Source organism: Falco biarmicus, chromosome 6 (assembly GCF_023638135.1).
Source record: "Falco biarmicus isolate bFalBia1 chromosome 6, bFalBia1.pri, whole genome shotgun sequence".
NCBI classification, from domain to species: domain Eukaryota; kingdom Metazoa; phylum Chordata; class Aves; order Falconiformes; family Falconidae; genus Falco; species Falco biarmicus.
The window spans coordinates 27,395,714-27,417,377 of NC_079293.1; the positions used below are offsets into that span (position 1 = coordinate 27,395,714).

The following is a 21,664-nucleotide window of genomic DNA, read 5'->3' on the forward strand; positions in this document are numbered from 1 at the left end:
GACCTTGGCAGACCATATATAATAGCACCACCTAGTGATTTCCTGCAAGAACCACGTACTATTCCAGCCTCGGCATTTTAAAATTAAAATTATATGAGACAGAAGCATTTTAAAATACTGAGAAAGTGATGCTAATCTACATAATCTATTCTACACCTTAAATTATTTGCAAATTGTTTCAAAGAGAGTTATTCTTACAATAATGTGTTCTTTCAATGATTCATGAGCAAGCTCACAGGAGATGAAGACTTTTTTGAAACAGGATTGAAAGTACTAGAAAGAAGGTTTTTGCATGACTAAGAAATTCACCAATACTTAACCTTTTAAAGGGAAGATATTTTTTAATTGCTTACTTGAAAACATACCATTATTGTTTAAATTAAAATCCCTTGCAGCAAAAAGACTCTGATTTAATTGAAAAAACATACATGTTTTAAGAGTAATTGGGCTTGCTTCTGATCAAAACGGTATTTTTAATGATGTGTATTCTTTGAATGTAAAAAACTGGTAGGATTGCACACAACACAAAGTCCCCACGTTGGCAAATATTGCCAGGAATAAATTCCCCCTCCAAAAAACCCCACACATTTTTTTAATATGTCACAATCCCAAGCACTGAAATATCTTAGCTATTCCTTCAGTATTTTATTGCTGTCTGTACAAGAAGCTTTTGCTCAATACATGACTAAATTTGAATGTGGCGTTATGGACATAAATACTTCAGATGGACCAAAACTTGAGCGTATATAGAACACATAGAATTTAAATTTCAAAAGAAAGGTTAGCATCAATGAACACAAAGATTAGATAGGCTCTAAGTCCTTAACCTTTCCTGCTGAAGCCAAAGGAAAACTTTCATTAACCAAACCAAGTTAAAAAAATGCACATATGTATGTGTGTGTGTGTATCCCTACATGTGCATATGTATTTTTATTTCCATGTGTATGTATATGTAAGTGTAGATTGACCTTAGAGTAAAATGGGTCCCCTAAGAATGCTGTGATGATGACTGTACAATGGGGTCCTTTGCTTCTCCAAAGTTATGCAGTTGTCACAATGTGCTAAAAAAGCATAAAAAATAATTACATTATCCTTTTTAAAAAACAGAAATGCCTAAACCCTGCTTCTCCTTACCAGCAGTTCTAACCCTCATCAGAGATAAATCAATCTGCAGCAGTGGCAGGAAGCTATTTAAGGCCAGCGGATGGGGCCAGAGCCATGGCAAGTGCAGGACTGTAGCTGTCACATCCTCAGTACTGCATTCCCATGCTCAGGGCTGAGTCGCGCACCCTATTTCTTGTGAGCAAGGCTGTCATCAGTTTGACTTTTTGTCTCTTTATTTCTGTTTGGCATCTTCCTGTACATAGATCTCAATTATTCCCCTGGCATTTGTCCATTTTTTTAAATGCTTGGGGTTTGTTTCTTTCAACTTAAAGTTTTGGATCCGAAGATTCACTGGAAATGTCTTGAGGTCGGTGGTAAGAGCCAGAACCTGAGCTGGATACATGGTGATCTGAAGTGCATATGATGGTGTTTCTTCCCTGGTTGGATAACCTCTCTTTAATAAGACCAAAGACATAGTTACACTATGCATCAAGGCAGGACAAAGTTGCCTGAACTAATACTGCTCTAAGATGAAATGTCCTTCAGTGCAGCACAGCACCATGAAGGGATCCGTGCTTCATGTGAAGGAAGCAAAACAGAATCAGTACCACACTGACTGGCATACCTGCTAATCCCAGACCAATTTATCACTGACTTTGCTGTACCACATGCAATCGTGAAGCTACCCCAGACCTTGCCGTTTCATGTGAAATCTTCTCCACTCAGGTATCACCCAGCTGTTTTCTTTGAGAAAATTAAAACTACCATCACCATTGCAATTTCCATCTCTTTCTGTGACAACTACAGGAGCAGATTCAGCCTGGCTGCTGGCCAGTGGTGGCTGTATGATGCCAGTGTTGCTCTTAACTCTACAGCTGAGCACCACAAGGACAGGATGCGGTCCCAGGGCGGCTACTGCTCATGTGGGCAGCAAGAGCAATAAAAGATCTACAGGTAGTTCATTTTCCTCTGCAGCCATGGGACTCAGCACTTGGACACTAAGACAATGTGCGAGCTGTACGGAAAGACATGTGGGCTCCTGCCATGTGTGGAACACAGGCTTTTTGATTGTTTTCCTTCAGGGTAACTCACCTCCCCTTACTTCCTTTGGGAACATTAATATACCTTAATCTATGGTATAGACTGTACCAATTGCATTTTAGTACTCTAGACTATATGGAAATCTTAAATGTGGATCTGCATTTTCCTACTATTTATCTGTGGCATCTCTCTCACTCACATTCTGTTGTCATATACGTTTTCTACGCTCTGTTTTCACAACTCATTTTCACCTTCCCACATGAAGGATATCTCTGGCAGAGGACATTTATATTGTAAGTAACCTAAACATTTTGTTTTGTGCTTACTATACTGAAACTGCAGTAGTCTTGGAGTGATGGGGAAATGCATGCCCCTGTGTGGCCTTGAAAACACAATGTATTGTACACAGGACCTATGGTCCCTTAAACTCCCCACGTACACACTCCTGCCATTCTCTCCATTCCTGTTTGCCCATAAAACCTAAACTTCTATTTTGTTCCTCAGAACAAACTTGAAATGCAAATGAAGGGCCAGAAGAGGGCTGAGGTCTGTCTGCACGTGATTCAATGTTGGCTTCAAGGAAAAGAACTGTCTTATTTTAAGATAGGAGAGAAGCAAAGAAGTATCTGAGTCTTGCCACCTGTTTTGATCAGGGAACCCACTTTAATACCACTGTGGCACCACTTTTCATGTTTCCCTTCAAATTTAAAAAAAAAAAAAAAAAAAAAAAAAAAAGCAAGTAGGGAAAGACTTAAAAGACTTGGGTTTGGCAGTAAGAAGGGCTGCAACTTACAGTGCATGCTTAATAAAACGTTTTCTTCTTAAGAAAAAGAGAATTAGCTGTACTCTGGTTGGGTACTTCCCCTAAGGACCTTGAAAGAAACCCTGGCAGATGAAGTGTGAACTCACATGGGAGACTCAGTAGATGGCACTCCTGCCCCTGAGTCAACACAGGGGCTCAGCTTTGGTTTGGAAGCTGTTCTAAGGGGGATGGGTTGAAATCTCTTCTATAAGACATAGGATTCAAAATGTATATACATACACACAAACTTATATATTCACGTTGTAAATAAGTATAAATCTTAAACAACCTAGAACCCAACTTGCCTGGAGACTACCTTTCTCCATATACCCCAGTGCAACCCATTTCCTCCTAACTCCAGCCATGGTGTTCAAGTGACATTTGCTGTGGGTCACAGCAACAGGTTATTGCAATATGAAATTGCCTTGGAGTATGAGAGGAGCCTGTTAAATCTTCTTTCACAGGATGAGACAAACACTGTTCTTTAGTTGCTCTGCTTGCATAACTTTTCTGTTTGAAAATATAAAATCATCCTCTTATTCTATCCAGGAGATGATTGCAATGTTTGGATAAATAATTTCTGTATTTGTACAGAATTTGTAAATTCTTTTATAATCTTTACAACCAAAAAACCACGATAAGTGGTTACTATTAAGGTATGCAGAAAAAAGAACACATTTAAATCTAGCTAAGTCAGTCCTCATGTCAATAATGTTAACTTGCACTCCAGTTCCTTCATCATGGAGTTTCCATATATTTCACTCTGCTGAACAACATTTTCTTAATACTTACTGAAGCACTTTCCGATCCAAAAACATAGTTCACATACCTCTATGCTATCTTCCAAATCAGAGTTTGGAAGAAAATTGTGAAGTGAAATGACAAATAATCTGAACAGGGAAAAATAAGAAGATCTAGAAAATAAAGAATTGTTGGAATAGATATTAGAATTTTCCATTGCAAATTATCACCACTAACCGGCTGTCTGGGAAACACTCCAACCTAATGTTGGGTTCTCTTTGATAACGTGGTGTTTCTAAGCAACATTTCTAGTCAGCCCATGTGTATGAGTGGTCAGCCACCACTCTGCAACTTCAAAACATGAATTTCTTTTGTTAGATGCAGATCCAATTTGCTGTTTGGTTTTCATATGAAAAATACAGCAGGCTTTTTAAGATACAGGTTTTTTTTTTAAAAAAAAAAAGAAAGCAGTGCTAAATATTGTAACACATAAATTTCAACACATATAGCAGCGCGTCTAATTTATTCAATACTACATTAATGAACCCCTTTTTTGTTCTTAAGCTAAGCAGATGGGTATTCAGGTAGCATGTGTTAAAGTTGTCAAGAATTTATGTTCTAATTCCTTTCACATAGGCAGCCAAAGGCACTTCTTACATAAGAATGACAGCGATAACAATTAGCTGGTCTTCTCACTCAATATGTTTCCACTATAATCCCAGACAAAATATTTTTCAGGATTTGGACCTGCTGAACTAGAATTTCTGAAGTTCGTTCCTCCCAAACCTTGTATGTAAAAGAGATGTGAATTCCAGTCCCTCTGAGGCCATGGACTACCCATCAAGCTTGCACCTATGCTTTGCACACTTTCAAGTGTGAGGCATATATAACGATTAGGTAATTCATAATTTAATTTGGAAACTGTTCCTATCTCACCCAAAAATAATTTTTGTTTGATATGTATTCATATCACTGATAAATAAAGAACAGGCATGTTCCTGTGAAGCAAGCGATAATCAGTTCTACCACAGACAGGATCCCTCATACTGATGGTAGGAGTGAACTGGACCTGTTCTTGGCTGATGGACGTTGAGCTAAAGAGTCCTGCAGACTGCTGGCAGGGATGGGGATATGGTGGAGCCACAGGAGAGCACTGTGTTCAGTGAAGTTAGGCACCATTTTCTGCGGCTGTGCTTACATCTCAAAGAGACTGACTTCATATCACTGGCAAGGACAGTTGCATTCCACACTCAGGCAGAAAATATTTTAGATTTCTATAAAATCATCCTATCAAAATGAATATATTTTATCAACTCGGATCTTGAATATATGCATCCTACAGGTGCTAATTATAACAAGACATATGGTGAAACAGCACTTCAGATTGAGACAGTTTGGGGAATTTCTCTACCTATGATTTCTTCTTGACACTGGAATCTTTCTTATGGACATCTGTCAAGATGCAAATTCCAGCAGGAATGTGGCACACTCAGCTCCTTCTTCCAATCCTTTGCTTCCATATTGACATAAAACCCACCGTAGGTGGTAGAAAAGTTGCTTGCACCTGGCTCATGGCTAAAAACAGTGAGCTATTAAATTTTGATGATCCCCCATTTAAATGGTGCACACTTGGATAAAAGACGGCAACTATTCAGAGAAAACGGTTATTTCAAGTCTGATTCCCAGGAAAGATAGCAATTGAACTACAGATTAGTTACTGAGAAACAGATCATCTGATACACCTTATTTAAAGACCATCTGAGGTATAGGAAAGGGACAAGGAAGTCGTTTCCTCTGAGATCACTTCAGAGGAAAGAAAAATGGAGCAGACAGGACAGAGCAAAACTCAGTGTTCAGACCAGGAACCGGAGAAACGCCACGGACAACCCAGAAAACTGACCCAAGGACAGAAACAATCCAAGGTAAAGAGAACACTGAAGCAGAAGTCTGAATGTGGAAATGTTTTGTCCACAGACGTGTACTTCTAACTCTAGCTGAAGTAGGACATGATGGTTTTTGCTACCTGTCTGTTCACCTCAGCTATCCTATATCTTTGAGAGGAGAAACTGCAAGTTTATGTTGACCATAACGTGGAGTTCTGGGGAAAGATATGTGTGGAGAAGTAGTGGAGGAGGTAATGGGCTGTAGGAGTCTTGCTTTTCTAAAACAATAGTAGATAAAAACCATACCAAAGTCGTCTGCCAGAAAGAGAAGCTAAATCTTACTGAGACATAAGAAAGCTTAAAACATTTAGATTTCTTGTAATATTACCCAAACACAGCAGCTTGGATTGTACAAAGAGAACGAGTTTTATCAAGGCTGTGGCACACACGGTCCTAGAAAAATTAATTCATCTAGCCTGCAGCTATGTGTTCCTTTTCTTAGCACACTGGCTCCTCTTGTTATAGTCACGAGAGTAATTCTGTCACACGCTCTCCCTTTCACAACAGTCAGTCTTCACACAGCCCTGAATTTTGGCTGCTTATGTCGATCATGCCAAGGTACAATATATGGAGGGGCCTTTTTAACCTTCTCTAAGCATCCCTTAGGGACTCACGCAGCCTGTGGACTCCCTGAGTGCAGCGGGAAAACCATCTAGTGCACCTTTTCACATTTCATGACCACATGGAAGCATGACCAGATGGATGAGGGGTGCAGACAATGTCCCTCTCTCAGACTGGCTGCAGGCACTGGGGACTCTTCTCACCATAGCATCAGTGGAACAGCATTTTGTGCCTTTCTTCACCAGTGCTGGCTGAGGTATTTTCCCTCAGTATCCCTGGGGGTTCCCTGTATCTTTGTGGAGAAAGACAGTTCCCTCTGGAGACTTAATGAAATCACTGAAGATCTGCACCACGCAGTCAACATGTCTATCTTTCAGCATTCAGCATGAGCAGAACTTAGGTGACATAGCTTGTAACACAGAAACCTTACTTAAATTCCTGAAATAATAAAAAAGGGATGTCAGTTTAATCATATCCAGTGGGAAAGACTACAAACACAGCCCCTGGAAAGTATAGGAGAGGCTTAAGCAATAAAAGCCATAAGAGAAATTCATTTGTAGAAAATTCATCACAAAGACGCAGAATGAGTTTACAGTTAAACACAGAGCTGAAGAAAGTATTCCAAGCACACAATTAATCTACATAAACTAATCTTTAACTTTTTTTTTTTTTAAGCTAGTGCTGAGTTTCTTGAGTGGTGAGGATCACCTACCAATATGTTGGTCACCAAATGCTGTGAAGAGATCTGTGTGACACTGAGATCCCATAACTGACCTTGAGAACAGCAGCACAAAGGTCAAACCAAAGGTCCGTCTAGCACAGTGAAAAGTAGATGGTTAAAGAAAGTGTAAGTGCTAGGAAAACAATGTGATATTTTGTCTACTGTATCATTCCAGCTTCTAGTGCAATGTAGATAAGTGACTTCATAAGCCAGATGTTGTAACTTTGTGGTTAGTACTGTTTGACTGATTTTCTGCTCATGATTTTCACTGGTCACTACATCTGTGGTTCAGACCATGGGCTCATTTCATTTCCTTCTCTCATGAGCATTTCCATGCTTTCTACCATGCAGGCCACCACACTTGAAGTAACTTTTACTTATTACTTCATTTGATTCTCCCCATCTTAAAACTCAGCATTGCTCCAGAAAACCCCTGGGAAAGTGGTAATGAAAAGATTAATTAATGTATCTTTCAAATTGTGCATGTGCTCTAAAGCTTGATCCAAACCCCCATTGCTGACTAAGCAAAAACCAACTGATACTCACTAGCTCAAATGTGATTTTGTTTTGAGAGGTGCCAGAAAGTCTCAGGGCACCTGAAAACTCAAAAGTCATATAAATTGGGATTGAACATTAGATCCTATATTACTGAGGTTTGTTCCCTGATTTAATTAAAATAATTGTATTTTCATTGCAAATCCAAATAGTTGTGAATTTGATGACATTTGGAATGGTTATTACACAATGTGCATCAAAATACTTTTGCTGTTAACATGCTCGGTGAATATTCACAGAAATCCAGTACGTAGTCAGAACAGTTTTGTATTATCATACTGATAAACATTACACTCCCTTTTGACAACCTACATCATTCTCACCAGTGCATGATTATGCCACTGAATATCGTGCAAAAAGTAGCAGAATCACTGAAGGCCCAAAAAGTCATTCAAACCTCTTTTGATGTTTGATAAACTCATCTCTTGTCATTGAGTCTGCAAATATGAAATCGAGAGATCGGCATTTCATACCATGGGTGACACCCAAACTTGAAATTCACCAGACGGATCAGTCTCTTTCTCTTCTTTGAAGGTGGGGTGGAAAGGACAAACAATCCATGTCACAACTGATCAGTCTGGCAGGTCTGCCATTTGTCGTACCCCTTCTTCATTTTCTCCAAAATGTCTTTATCAGATACCATAGGATAAAGCCATCCTTACTGGGAGCCTTTTCATTTTCTCTAACAGATGGCTATTGAAGTCTCAACACAAAGCCATTTCCTATGTCTACATCCTTTGCGCATATATGCTCCAGCATATTCTTCAATACAATATCCCAAGTACCAGCTCTTTCTGTTGGTTCCCATAGTTCTTTTCAAGCTTTCATATTTTAAGATGGACTGCACCCCTTAATTACCTTTGCCTGCTCACCTCAGTCTCCACCATGACATTTTCCCTCCTTTCTCCAGGACCAGTTAAGATGCAAGTTCTTTGGTGGCTCTTCATAGCCTGCTATGGGGAGCTTCTTGGGGAGGCTAATACACCAACTAGTCTATCTTCTGCTTTTCCATTCCTCCAGTGAGAAGCCTGCAGGCAAACCCTCCTCTTACTCTTCTGCCCCAAGCCTTTTCCTGCACTCAGCTGTTCAGTTCTGCTGTTCTCTCTAGTTCAGCTTTAGAAGGTTCATATCTCCTCCCCTCTTTCCCATCCTGCTCTCCCAGAAGATAAAATATCTTCTCTTGTCCCCATAGGGTCCCCTCACCCCTCACCAGTTAACTGACTTCTCCAAAGAACCTCTGCAAGCCTGTGACCCCTCCTGCCCCTCTTTTTCCAGTTATTAGATTCAAACCTTCCTAATCAGTTCCAGTTGAGGTGCAAATGCTCAACCACAGGAAATTACACTTTGGTTTATTTGGCGTCCCTCTGACAAACACTCCTCTACTTCACAGGGTTGTACAGGGTGAGTCCTCCCAGGATCAGAACACTTTCCAAAGTCTTGGTTTGATTACCCAAAATATTTCAGGGTACAGAATCAAATTTTATTCCTAAAAGGTTCCTATTCTTTTAGAAGTCAGGACATACTTTATTTGAACCTTCCACCTCAGTGATCAAGAGATGTGTCCTAAACACCTTGTGGGAGATACTTGGAGATCCTTACTTGCATGGAGTCAATTAGAGCATGAGCAAGTAGGGCTCGGCACCTTCAGGCTCTTTTTGCAGTGATGAGATGGTACGTGCCCTGACAGCACCTTTGCAAACTGCATCGGTTCTCCTGCACGGCATTTTTTAAAAAAATCATTCCATTGCAAGCTTGGCCCCTCAATGTGCTTAGCGTTAAGCACATAAATAGTTTAACTGATGTGAAAGAAATCGCCTACATGCCTGCACACGTGATTAAATGCTTTGGTGGATCAGGCCAGAATGCCGAACACATTGTTGAATCAAGCAATGAGTGTGTATATAAACAAGATCTTTACAAACTGACACAAACATAGCACTTGCGTTTCTTTACGCATCTTGTAACTGAATTCAGCCCTGGCCTAAATGCATTGGCTTTAGTAGGAAAAGGCTAGCAATTAATTTAGCCTTACTTCTTTTTTGATGTAAAGACAAACTGCTTAGGTAAGAGTCCATGGCTCTACTTTTATTAGTTACAGGCGCAATTTCACCAGTTGCTATACAATCTTACGTGATGATTTACAGTATTGACAATACGCACAAACTTTAAAAATATTTGGATTTCTATTTTTACCAAGTCCTGATTGCTTTTATGAAGGATGGTATTTGTGTTATTGGCCACTGGAGCCCAGCTAAGAACATTGGAACATTATCCTGCCCTGCCCCTGCAAGTAATGAACTCTTTTCCAGTCTGTAAAAAGTTGGTGTTTTGTGGTTTCCTGGAAGGGAGATAGCAACTCGCTGTGCCTGCTCCCACCGAAAATGATGTCAGGGTTCTCAGTTTGTATCAGAGATTGCACTGCCAGCCCTGCTGCAGGCATTAGCGCAGAATTAGGGCAGCAACCATTCTTTTACTTCACCATCATGACCGCACCACTGTAAGTAATCTCCAACTGGTATAGCTCCACTAATAGTCAGCCTGTTAGCCACCACTCCATGTACCAGGACAAGTAGCAGTGATGCTTTTACAACGTTGAAAGTAAACATGGATTTACACATACTATTTTGATCTTGATCCTGTTCCATTTTTTTTAGCAGTTTATTTTTAAGCGCTGCCATTAATTTTCTAAAAACTTACTGCACTTCTTTCTTTGCCCCTACTTCTGTATTGAAATGTATCACACACCATCTTAAATGGGGTTAAACTAGTCCTCCCAAAAGTCTCCTGGTAGAACTGACAAAGGTTGAATTTCCTGCTTTAATCAGTCACTTATTCTGCACTTTCGGAAGACAGAGCTTCCACCGACTGCAATAAATTCACATAACTGGGATTATTTGGGTAGGTAGGCTAAGAAAACTGATAAGAAAAGTGACTCTTTCTGTAGATGGCTTCAGAAATATTCAAATTTCTCTAGTGTTCACCTCCTATCAACAAGTGGAGGATCTGTGCACCTCAGACCTGCTAGTGTTAATGAAAATGATCCCTGCAAACGTCCTGCTTGTAGCTGGGAAAGGAAGAGGTTCCAATGCTCTTGCTTGTTAACGTTCTCTTTTGTTTCTGCCCTCTCTGATTCAAACACTTTCTAGCTGTTTTGCTGGCAGCTTTAGCAGCATTAATGCATTCCAAACTAGAAAAGTTTCTACTTTAATATCTTACAACTAGCTCAATATGTACTGACCTCAAACCCAGGATAGTAGTAATTTGATATTGCAGCTCATTATTGTTACTCCCAGCAAGTTTCCCCTTGAAAGTGCCTGATGCTTCCCCCTCCCTCTCACACACACCCTCCCACCCTCCATTCAGAATTTGTTTTTAATTGTTCAGGAGAGAAAATTCAGACTGTGAGCCAACAATATATTTCCAGGGGGTACAAGATATTAATAGAGCTACATCGTGGCCCCATATATTGTAATAAACTGTGCTGTAATTTGTTTACCCACCGTAGACAGTAACTAACATTCAGATAAATGGAGTTGGCGCCTGCGAGATTTATGATATACTTCTGTGCTTAGCAATGTTTAATCAGGGAGTTAAAATATTACAGTGTAAAATCCTTTACAAGCATGCACAAACAGAGAACTACCATTAGAGGCTTGGCAGACATACTCGGTGTCAAATAGTACCTCCAGACACTCTCAAAACACAAAGAGGAATATTCAAAGCAGCTACTAACTGACTAGCATTATTTGAGAACCACGTCAGAGCTCATTTTTTTAGGGGGACTTGCTTTTGAAGTGACAGAATGATAGGCAGGGACAAGTGGGCTTGTCTGCAGAGCCCATCAAGCTGAAAGAAGTTGGGGTGGGTGGAAAGCGTGGAGGTGGGGGGGGAAGGGAGGTGAATTTTGGTCAAAAAGGTGGTAGATGCCTGTCACAGAGCTTAGTGTGTTTGGATAAGACAGGCTAGCATGTGGGGGGATCAGCATGAAGCATCACACCTGGAGGAAAAGACAACTAGCTCCAGCCTCAGTGCCATAAGCCTGGCTCCACAAAGTCTAGCCAACATCTGGAATGGATATCAAGAGACACAGTGCAGCCCTGACTGGCGCACTACTCTACCTTTGTACTTTTCACTGCAAATTGAAAAGCAAAACAGACATCAAGGATATATTTATATAACTGTCTTCAAGCTGCATTTTCTACTCCCATCTGCTGCACATGATAAGTTTCAAGTGTTTTCTAATAAAAAAAGGATTTTTTTTTATTTTATTTTTTTTTTACTCCTTGTTCAGTATACAGACTGACCTTTTTTTTATTCACAGTTTTAAAGGAACAGTAAATATTTTACAGCCAGAGGAAGTGTCAGCGCTGTAAGACTTTCTGCTATTGACATTATTTAACCACACTGGCTATCGAGCCAAATGTGACAGGGCGCGAGCCTGCGCGCGTGCAGGCGCCTGCATTTGCCCCAGTGTGTAAATGAGCTCACTCGTGTGCATTTGTACGTGCACATGTGCTTTGGAGAGGAACATTCCTGGGAGTTTCTCGCTTTATTTTCACATCGTGTTGTTGTTAGTCACTCGGAGGGGGAGGGCAGCCCTGTATGTACAAACAGGGGACCCTGTGGTAAACCTCTCTCCAGGAGATATATGCCAAAGGAATGTAGCCATGGTATCAGAAAGGCTCTGGTGTTTCTCTCTGCTTTCCAGCTATGTAGCTGATGAGACAGGATCAGCCTTCCAGTCAAGTTGATTAATTATAAATTAAATAAGCAAAATGAGAAATGGTTACATTTGACTGTGAAACTTCACCCTCGGACCATGTGGCACCAAAATGGGCCTGGCCATATGTGGGTGTCTGCAGAGATGTGGGGAGCATGGCCTGATGCACTTCTCAGCAAAAGCCAGCTAGACTCAGATGTTCCAAAACACACTCTGGACCCCACAGGAAAAGGCATGTACAAGCAGCCACTAGAAAGTACAGTTATCAGGGAGATGACTTCAACCCATAAGAGACAGTAGGAACCAGAGATACTCATCCAGCTCTAAGAAATCTCTTCAGTATAGAGTAATGAGCCTGTTCCCTACCTACCTCATTTATTGCTATAAATTAGGGATACCTGCATTTGTTAGAGTTCCACACAAAATGTTCAGAAAAATGCCCATTGAGCCCACAAGTGAAAAGTTTCAACAATACTAATAACAGGAATAACAAACCTATAGAAACTGGCTGGAACATCAAAACTGTTATTTGCCATTACCTGTTGCTCTCATAGGGAGAAAGGAGAATCTTACTGGAGAAAGCTCCGGTTTCTCCTCTTCATATCGCAAAGTACTATTTTTGGCTGGTTTAGTACTGTGAACAGGAGATGGGGATGTAAAATGTATGGTTCTGTTGTGACTGCACCAATTCACCTTACAAACCCAAAGAATTAGCAACATCTCTGTCTACTCCTTTGCCAAATATGTGTAATTCTCCCATTACAGGGAGAACATGAGGCTTAAATAGTGGTCCTTATTAAGATAATCCTGAATTTGGTGTTGGAAATTTATTGCTGTGCTATAGGCATTCAGTGAAGCAGAAATGTTTTTCATTTTCTCCATGGGCAATGGTATCTTTTTTTTCCCCATAAGACAGCCTTCAAGGAAAAAGATGTCTTTAAATAAAGTTTTATTCTTGCAATAAAAATATTTTCACCAACATTTCTTATATGAACCCCCCCATTATTCCTAATTCACTCTACTTGTAATATGCTTCAGCTGTTTCAATGAAAAAGCCCAGTATAAGAGCAAATGCTATATTTATACCGTAGGAAGAAGTTGTACACCCTATATAGTGAGACCCCCTGAATTTCAAAAAAGCTAAGAGATGTTCTTAGCTGAACTCTTCTAAAGTAATATTAAAATGAGTGCAATCTGAAAAATGGATCACTTTATAATTTCTGTTGAAAAGCATTGTGTTAGCTAATGAAACATATTTGTCCTCTTCCATAATATGCAAGCAAATTCAAATATCTGTTTTTCATTTGCTGCTGTGTTATCAGCAGCAACTATTTTGTTAGGTAGTTTTGGGTGTTTTGTGGCTTTGTTGTTTGGGGTTTTTTTTCAGTTAAAAGCCTGTAACTTCATTGAACCTCCTAAGTTTTATTTGGAAAAAAAGGGTGACATAGGATCTATGAAGTGAAACTCACAGTGTTGGTAAAGCTAGTGAGAAATCACAAAAAGGAGAAGCTTTTTCTTTGGCTGAAACCAGTCACTCTGCATGAATCAGGCAAATTTCACAGGCAAAAAAAATAAATAAAAAAAATTGCTTGCTCTACTAATTCAGAAAATATGTTTTTCCTTTAAAATCTCACTGGCAAACTTCAGGCATCTTCCCAATGTAATTTTAGAGTTTACTACTTCTGCAGCTATGGTCCCAAGTGAAGTTATCACAGCAGAAGTAGCATATGACAAAAAATTTGCACATGCTTTTAATATGGAAACTCTGTGGAAAGAAACTCTAGGCCAGTGTTTGGACATAAAGAAGGAAGTGCTTTCTCCTTTCCATATCTAGACCGGTTCACAGCAGTTCTTAAGACGTGTTTTGCCATGCATATCCATTCAAAATAAAAGCTCCACGAGTGAGTTTGCTTTCTGGAGAGTAGTCATTTCTGCTTGCCTTTTAGCAGAAGGGATCATAGATCAAAGGAAAAGCAGCCAGGTGGGTCAGAGGGAAACACCAGCATTTCCTGAGCCCCCTTACTTGTTTACAGATAAACACAAGATAGCTGTAAAAGTAACAGTGTAATATGTTTGCACGAGTGAGAAGGAAATAAAATTGAACAAATCTGAAGACATAGCATATTTCTAAAATTACAGTTCTTGAGAATATTTAATAATAAAAGTTTCTACAGTTATTTAGAACATGTTCAATAGTACGTATCCATCATATATGTGTATTTGTATTGCCTCACTTGTTAAATTTGGATGGAAGGAGTTGTTCTCTGCAGAAGGTCTGAAGGAACCAGAAAGTCATCTGTATGTAGTTTGTAGTGAGGAGGGCGGTTTGCAACAGACCATGCTGCTAGGTCACCTCATGCTACATAGAAAGAATGAAATTGGCACTCTGTGAAGTTAGCCATTGCATGCTGAAAGGAACTGTTTGCAAATTCAGTATCAAGATTACATTAAAGCACTAAAATATGCTGAGTGAGGTTCAGTTTCTGAGCTTGTTCCTCCCTCACATTTCATGTGGTATATTTCTCAAACAGGGAACCTGCTCATTCGCACTGTTTACCAGTATCTGTCTGATAAAGTAGAACTGAAAACACTGCTGTACTGGAACGTGAAGAAGTTCGGAGTTCAAAACAATTGCTTGCTACAAAAATAAAGGAAGGCCTTTCCTATGAAATCTATGAACTCAAAACAGGGATACAGAACTAGTCATTGCCAATAACTTTAACTTCATTTATCTATATTTGGCAAAAATTGTGCTGCAGCTGGAGATGAAATGCTGAGCTAAATAACTGCAGCGACGTGAGCTCCAAAACAGCAATTACTAAGCTGTGCTGCCTTGTGTAAGATTTTACTTTTATTTATTGTATTTAAAGCAACTCTGTAGCTATGTACAGTACAACAAGAACTGCCTGATCAAATAATGCCTGATTGCAAGGCATCTCAGCTCCACTGTCAATATAGTTAAGTGTTTAGCAAGGCAAACATCTCTTTCACAAAGCCATATTAAAGTGGTGTGCGTGGTACTTTTACCGTTCTACATACCTTTTTATTGTCTCTGATTGCAAGGAATACCTCATTTTAAACTTAAACTTGGCTTATCACAAACACTGAATGCATTAAATTTATTTTTTCTTCTTATTAGGAAAGCTATTGATAGTTTTAAAAGGCTGAAGGAAAGGGGCACACAATCCTTATTCACTGCTGTAGTGAAAACCTCCATCTCTAATGACTTGGTTGTTTAACCTTTCTTCATGGTTACAAGGACAAAAACCACTTATTAATAAAGCTGTTGAAGGAACTGCTTGCCAACATGATTTCTATCATCTACCCATTTTTTTTTTTAGAAAAGAGGACAAGAAAGTTGGAGAGGTTTTTTCTGCAGTGCCATCTCTTCCTTCCTGGTGGATGTCTCTGTTCTTAAGTGTGAAGCCCAGGTAGCTGTAATTGTGGGTGTTTTCCAGTACTATCTAACTCCACACATGTACCTACTATCACAGCAGAGCTTCACAGTGGTTTCTGTCTCAAGCACAAAGAGATAGAAGAATACTGAACAAGTTTCATCATGCATAAACAACTTTATCTAGGGAAATGTTGACATTTCTGAGAAAGAAAAGGAGAAAACGAAGTGACATATTGAGCATTCTGCTAGTTATTCGAGAAAATGGATGCAGACACCATAAATCTAGCTCATTCCCAAAATGTAATGAGACTGAAATAATATCGCAGTGCCAGAAAAGCTGACTAATTGCCTGGATTCCAAAGGTGACATCATTTTTCCAAGATGACACAGTACTATTAGTAGTAGTATTCAGTCCCTCAACCAGTGGATTTCATCCTTGTTTGCCACATTTCTAACTCTCTTTAGCTTTACTTCCACAACCAGAAATTCTGATACAGAGACTTCCCTTCTTCCAATTTCCTCATCATTCATAAGCTTTTTAACCCAAATCAGCACAAACTCTTAACTACCTCAGTCATTTTCTACATGCGGACAGCCTTTCAGCAGCTGCTTCCCAAACATTTAAAGTCAATGGATCATTGTTGTCACTCAAATTAATCAAAATTACTCTGCACTCTTCTAATCTAACTTCTACTTGAAGGTAACACTCAAAATAATTCTTAATATAGTTCCAAATTTCATCTGCAGACCACCACCCATGACTTCATTGATTGACCACTAGTCATTGGCGACTACAAAACTAGTGAATTATTTATTATTATACTGGTGATGTTTGCTCCTCATCATCTACATCCTGGAAACAGCTATGCCAGAGGAAGCAGCCATGTAGCTAATAGCACGTCATATTGCTTTATTTTTCACTAACTTAATCTAAGGAGAAGCAACATTAGATTTTTCTGTGTTTAGGGAGCACCAAGCTGGCTGCTTATATGTCCTGGGATGCTTCTCCATTTATTTCAAGACATTGAAACTTCCTAGGAGAGGTAGAAGTGAGAAGGTGGCTTCTTGTCACCTTCTCTCAACTTCTGAGCCTGCCTCATTTAATGAAATAAATTTTAGTCCAGCAGTATGCATACAGGTACATCTTTCACTCATTTTTTTTTTTCTGTGATTTGTCTAGATCTTGTGATTCCACCCTCTGCTAAATTACTTGATTTCTTGGTGGGAAGAAAAGCAAATCAAGGTGAATTGTATGAATCTGCAGAATTCTTAATGGAACTTATCCACCTTTCATTACTGGATACAGTTTGTCAAAGCTTGGCTTTTCTCTTTATTTATCCATACCATGTGTCACTTTTGCAGTTTCACAGGCACAATGCAGAAATATTTCAACCTGTTAACCTACAGCTGCATCACCACCAAAATTTACAAGCTATAGCTGTTCTCATAGTACTTGCTACTATAGAAGACCTTTCTGAATGGAAATGATAAATTGCAAATCGTGTGCACCTAGCAGCTATTTACATCCCTAGACCAGCTCTGTTGTACTGACTGAGAAGCTAATGCCAGTGTCCCCCTAACCTTCTGATATTCCAGTCTGAGTAGATCAGTGATCAGCTGCTCTTCACAGCAAGATCCTTGCACCCTGAAGGACATGAAAACCATATCATGGTTTACTCTTCCTTTGCAGAGTCACTAAGAGATGGCAGAGCTAAACATTTCAACAGTCATCGCTTTAAACTCAGTAAACCAAATGAGCTGAAGCATTCCAACATCATTGCTAGTGCTTTTAAAGTACAATCCCTGTTTTCACATCAGAAAGGTCATGCTTACATCAACTTCCTGCTAAAAGAGAGAGACTGCACACATACTTCCAGAGTAATCTGGCTTGTACCAGAAGCTCCTAGAGATTAACTGACTAGGTGTTACTGATGTTGACACTGATATATGACTCTCCTACTTCAATATCTTATGGCCATTGCACATGTTGAATGTTGTTTGGGCTGTGGTGCTTCAGCATAACATGAAGCAGGAACTAGACAGCAACATATAATTTACAGTGGAGAGTCTATGTTTTACTTTCACATATAGAACAGATACAGAGTTCTTCCTTTTAAAGCAAAGTTTCCTTTTCCATTCATCACACACCACTAATCAACACTACTTAGGCATCTTAAAAAAATTATGTAGCATGTATCGGAAAAACTGATAGGGCAAACGACTGAAACTGAACACATCTGTACAAATTGTGAAAAAAATGCAGGATTGTTATACAAACAATAATAATGGCAGCCACATTTCTAAAAATAGAATAATTCTCTTGCCATTTACAACAGCTTAGAATTTAGACACCTCCACAAGTCTTCAAACCACTCTTCCTGAGTGATTCTGAGGACTAGATCATGTTTCTGTTGTTTTGGAAAGATCAACAACTATTCAGGCACATAACAAAATAACAGCCTGAACTAACTCCTCATATTCAGCAGGATAATAGCACTGAGGAATCTTCTCATTGCTAACCAGGTTATAGTCTATTTGAGGAAGATCTATGTGCACACAAATCTCTGCATTTACTCTTTCTATTGGGATCTGCTCTCCACTATCCAATTCATCACCTTCTTTACCATTCCATATTCCAATCTTAGCTATTAAATAGGAAAGACTATGGTGTTGAAATTTGTGTTAATGTACACGATGATTACCATGGTAATGGAAGAATTTGGTATCTTCTTCTTTTTCAAATTCCTGATACGTCTTGGCCGCTCTTTGTCTTCTGTACTGTTTTCCTCCTCTTGGCTACAATGTCACCTCTTCTGTTCCCAGTTCCTCTGCAGTAGACTGGACATAAATCTATGTCACATCCGCAACTGGTCAGATAAAGACATGAGAAAACACTAAGCACGCTAAGGCGAGGGGCAAGGCATTTCAGCTGTGAAAGCCGAGGGATAAGGTAAAGGCAACCTGTAGTTTGCCCCACTCCTGTCTCAAATAGACCCTGCTTTGCCCTCTTAACTTTGTGCAGCTTCCCATGGGGCTCTGCCATCCTATTTTCCTAGGGTACCTACAACACAGGTAAATTACTGTCACAGCAGTAAGGTAATTCCCATTTCCACATTCTTCTAATCTGCCTCAAGTTCATTTCAGCTCTTCATGCTGGTTTCAAGACAATTTCTTTCCTTTTTATGCCAGCTGAGGGCAAGAGTCCACCAGCTTCTGAGCTTATGGTTTATAATCTCTGTGAAGTTCATGTTCTTTTTCGTTTGTACCACAGAATTCACTTTCACCTGTTGAAAGAATGACTTGGCTCCATACCCAGGACCATCTTGCGTATTTCCACCAAGCACAGCACATTGCTGCCATCCTAAGATGACTCTACTGTAAATGACTACTCAGACACAACACAGTGAGAAACCTCGTATTGACATGCAAAAAAAGTGGGTCTGTGCCTATTACAAGGGTGCGCGTTATCGATAGCTCATAATCTGCAATCATTTAAAAGGCCCAGCAAAATCATATTGGACATCGTGAGTTGCGGTTTCAGACAAGGAAATAACTAAGTAGCTCATATTCTTTGATGGCAAACATTTTTGGAAGGGAAACTATTGTCTTAACCTTTCTAAATAAGAAAAAACCCATGCAGAATAATTTATGAGGCTTATACTAGACTCATGGCCCTCAATTTTTATTTGTTTGGTTGGCCTGTTGGGACTTTTTGTTTGTTACGGAGATATTTTCTTTCTTTATAGAGAGTTCAATATTGTTAAAAACAAAGGATATACTGTTATTAGTAGATCTGGCCCAAATATCATTCAACTAACGTTAGTTATTAGGTCAGAAATAAAACTTACCCTGTTATTAAATCCATATTCTACCACAAATACTTTGCAAGTAAAAGAGCACATTTCTTCATATGGCAGACAGGAGCTGAGGCATGGCAATGGTAAGGGATAATAACAGTGGAACCTCATTTATCCTAAAACGTTGCATAAAACTTAGGTTGTAATTTTCCTCTGCCTTATTGAACTGTTTTCCTTTAAATTACCAAGAGCAGCCAGGTGAATCAGGAAAGCATGAGAATGAAGATTAAACAGATTCCCTTTCCTACACTTCCACTCAGGTGAGGGGGAAGGATTCCAAAAAAAGTTATTTTAACTGCATTTCTTGGAGAGAAAGAAGAACAATTTGGAGATGGTGCCTTTTCATTTACAGATTATTAGCCACATTTACTGTAGAGAACAGTGCGATTATAGGCCTGCCAAAATGGCTGATACTATTTGATAAAGATTCATTAGAGAAGGAGAAAAGTAGAAAGTAAAGGAATTAACATCTTGGATAATCCAGCATGTTCCACTGAAGCCAACAGAGCCAAGGATGCAGTTTCAGGTGCATAGTTTCCAATTTTGTTTCCTGTATTTTCACACATTGCCTATGCAATCAGTCATTTATTTCAAGTCAATAGGTGCTGTGGGCTGATTACATGACAAATAAAGATCAGGTGAAACAACATGCAGCATTTGCCAGAATGTATAATTTCAGTAATCCCAGAATTATTTCTGGATTTGCACCAAACAAGCGGACTAAGGGTTTAAGAGCTGGATACTGATAATGCTGTTATCTGTCACAGCACCCTCCAAACTATCAAGCTGTAACAAGGTCTTTTACCATCTCATACCAGCATAATCTTCATACAGTCCCTCTGCTGCCTTCTCCTCATCTCACCTCATCCAGGGCCCACTCTCTCTTCTCTTCCTTTTTCCTCCCTCTCCTTCTTCCTCTGCTGCCTTCTCCTCATCTCACCTCATCCAGGGCCCACTCTCTCTTCTCTTCCTTTTTCCTCCCTCTCCTTCTTCCTCTGCTGCCCTCCCTTCATTGGCTCTCAACCCCTTACCAGAACCAGCCACAGCTGCACCTTACCTACATCAGCCAACCCACCGCCCCTGAAGCCAGCCCACGGTTGTACATTATCAATGCTAATTAACCCAGCTTCATTCCTCTACAGTTATCTATCACTCTGTTTTCATACTCTCTTCCAGGAATTAGAACTCTGCCCAGTTACATGAGCCTGGTTCAGTTTTGCCCTTCACTAAACACAATTCAAACGCAAACCACTTTTCTCTAAAGAGAATGCCCTAGACATTGAACTAGGCATTCAGAGTATTCAGCCACTCTTTACCACTATTTTAACATTCCTTGAGTTGACAAGAAAATAGCCCAGTAGCCTAATGGCTGCTGAGCCTGTAGGTGACCTTGGCTTCAGGGACCGTTCTGAATCAGTCATAACATGACCTGAATGTGGTTCTTGCATTTTTTAAGCACATGTCTTAACAACAGACTGTCAATCAACCTAAGCACTAGCTTCCTCAACCTGTTTCTGGTGGTCTTTCACAATAATTGGTTATTCGTCAGTCCAGTGAGTAAATTACAGTTTAGCCCACTGGTTAGGGCATCGCTCTAAGAAACATGACACGTGGCTTCTCAACCTCCTCCACTGATTAAGTCACTTATGCAACTGAAACAGAAATGGCTTAAGAGCAGTCTTACCAGGGTATCTTAACCAGATGGCTCACATTTTCTACTATGAGTAAGACATCAGGATTCAGTCTTCATTAGGAGAAAAGGGGGACTGTCTCCCACACTGAATAAATGTTCCAATACTGAAGACAGACAAAGCATAGGAGGAGGAAGAGGGGTAAAAAGGAGGTAATGATGGAAAGTGACCCTGTCTCAGATCAAATAGACCATAGTGTTAAAAGTGCAACTAAAATTCAACCTCCTGGCAGCCAGGACACAGCCTCAGTTACTAGATGGCCTTGCCTGCCCTCACTTCATTTGTGGCTAGTTTTCCTAACTAGTCAGGACGTGTTCAAGTCAGTCCATGTACGCTGGCTTTAGGGTCCAAACATGTGTTGACAAAGTGTACCCAAGCTCCATTTCTGGGCAGTGGAGACCTTTCTTCCTCTCAGTCTGGGACAGGTTTTGAAATGGCTGAGGTGAAACATCCGCCCAGATTGCATGGTGTCTGACTATAAGAGGGCCCTAGGGTGAGAAGACTGGGATGACTACATTTCTGATGCCTGAA

General features: G+C 39.8%; 1 long non-coding RNA gene across 2 annotated transcripts in view; it reads right to left on the reverse strand.

Moving 5' to 3' along the window:
• Window positions 1–20,317, reverse strand: part of LOC130151915 (uncharacterized) — a 46,823-nt gene extending 26,506 nt beyond the window's left edge. For both annotated transcript variants that reach the window (XR_008822799.1, XR_008822800.1), the window contains exons 1-2: window positions 20,258–20,317; window positions 18,288–18,413 (exon numbers count right to left, since the gene is read on the reverse strand). This is a non-coding gene — a long non-coding RNA (uncharacterized LOC130151915). The remainder of the gene's footprint in view (window positions 1–18,287; window positions 18,414–20,257) is intronic.
• Between the last annotated feature and the right edge of the window lie 1,347 nt (window positions 20,318–21,664).